We start from the raw sequence: 2254 nt of genomic DNA, 5'->3' as shown, positions 1-2254 counted from the left end.
TGCGGTACCGCGCGGGAACCGTCTGTGGCCTCCGCTGTTCCTCCTCCCCCTGCTCATGATGGGGCAGAAGGAGGCCCGCACTGCTGTGCCTGGAGAAAGTCCTGCACTCTTTTGCATGTTCCTCCTGGAGAAAGCCTTGCACTCTTTTGCATGTTCCGCCTGGAGAAAGCCCTGCACTCTTTTGCATGTTCCTCCTGGAGAAAGTCCCGCACTCTTTTGCATGTTCCGCCTGGAAAAAGCGCAGCCCAGCCGGCTGGCCGGGGCAGGCCAGGCGCCGTGGGACCCTCTTCCGCCTGAGCGCGCAGGATCGTGTCCCAGACAGTCACCCGGGCGAGCGCCTGTCAGCGGATCTCGTGCCGATGAGTTATGCCTCGGTTTTCCGCTGCTCGTGATCGGCGGCCCGCGAGGGGGCTTCCCGTCGCCTGCTCCCGTCCCCCGCAGCCGGGGATCCATGGGGTGACTTTCCGAAGCGGCGCCTGGAGTTGCGCTGGGCAGGTTCAGTTATGTTTCGAGTTTGAGCTGCGGCGGTTCGTTTGGCACCTTGGGTGGTGCGAAACGGACTCGTTTGGGGTGTCAGACCAAAGGTTGGTTAGGGAACTCGGTTTGTGCGGCTGCTGGCCTGTGTGAAGCGGCCGATCGGGCATGAGTGAGAAAGCACTCCCCTGTCCATGTTCCCCAGCAGTGAGAGGGCTCCTGCATTTGGCCTTGGGGGTAGTATCGGGCCACCTGGACCACGAGCCCCGAATCGGCATCTCCTCTGTGGTTCAGATTTGAAAGCAGCTGCCCAGGGTGCCCTCCAGCCAAAGCCCTCTTGCGGATGACTTCCTCCGAGAGAGGCTTGGGGGCCGGCAGCAAGAGACCCCCCCTCCAAACAGCCCCCCCCCGGTGCAACCCCCCTGCCCCTAACCCTCTCTTTCAGTCCCCGGCTAAGACCTTGCTGGCTTCAGTATTGGGCATCTTGTCCAGGATGCGGGTTTTCTCAGGTCTTGATTTCGTCCGGTTGCCGATTGTTTCAAGTGACTTTTAGAAAGTCGCTTTTGTTGCACGTGTTTATCTGTTTTTGTGGCTTGTTTACATGTTTCCACGCGGTTTATTCTAGTGCATTTTAACATCTTCCTAAAGCAGATGGAGTCTGGGGTTCTAGTATTATGGAGAGGGAGAAAAATGGCTCCCGGCCCCCTTTCTCTGCACAAGGCATCGTTTCATACCATGTCATGTCCCCTAATTTTCTAAACTGAACGCTCCCCGGTGTTGTGGCTTTTCTTTGTAGGGCAGCTGCTCCTGCCCCTGGATCTTTTGGGGTGCCCCAGCTGAATTTTATCCAACTGTACTGTGTCCTTTCGTAGAGATGCTACTGTTCCCAATGCAGGTCGTCCAGTCGGCCTCGTCCTATTTATCCCCACAAGAACCCTGTGAGGTAGGCGAGGCTGAGAGGTCTCCCTGTGAGCTGCTCAGCCGAGTGGGGACTCTAACCCAGGCCTCCTGACTCCTTTCCAGTGCTCTAACCACTGTGCATGCATGGGGGGGTGCTTTCCTTTGATTTCAGTTTCCCATAATTTCACAAACCTTGTCATCCCACCCCCCACCTCCTCCTGACCTGTCTTTCCTTGCTGTGGGCTTCTCTAAGCTGGTGCCATGTGTTGGACTACAACTCCCATGTGGCGTGCAGTCACATTTATAGGTAGCTCCTCCAAGAGGTGGCCTGATTAAATGCCCCCCCCGCGGCCTAATCCCCACTTCACTTAGAACCCCCCCCCTTCTAATCCAGGGCAAGCAACTGGACTCGATCCAGGTTCGAGGCCCACTCATCCCCAAAGCCCACGGTTCGATCGCAGTTCTTTTTAATACCAGTAGCAGCAGGCATGGAGGGCATCCGGAAAGGAAGCGTTCCTGATCAAAACACACCAAGTGGTAAATCACACATGAGTTACACATTTCAGGACTGGCTCTGCAGAAATTTGGGGGCCCCAGAAGATGCGCTGCTTCCCAGATGAGACGCTCGCTTGTCCCATGAGGACCTTGTGGTGCCAAGACGCAGTGCGCATCTGCACGTACGTGTGTGTGTGTGTGTGTGTGTGTGTGAGAGAGGGGGGGGGAGGGAATGACCCAGGTGTTGCTAAAGCTCTGGTATCGCTTTCAGTGCTGCTGTGGCAGAGGACTAGCAACTTGACTCCATCCTCAAGATGCTGCAGCGTGGGGCCTGCCCCGATCCCTTTCCAGTCCGTGACCTGGTCCTATTTCAGAGTGGGGCAGC

This window comes from Varanus komodoensis, unplaced genomic scaffold (genome assembly GCF_004798865.1).
Source record: "Varanus komodoensis strain SLA01 unplaced genomic scaffold, ASM479886v1 scaffold20_1, whole genome shotgun sequence".
In the NCBI taxonomy this organism is placed as follows: Eukaryota; Metazoa; Chordata; class Lepidosauria; order Squamata; family Varanidae; genus Varanus; species Varanus komodoensis.
Note: the sequence above shows the minus strand (reverse complement) of the source record.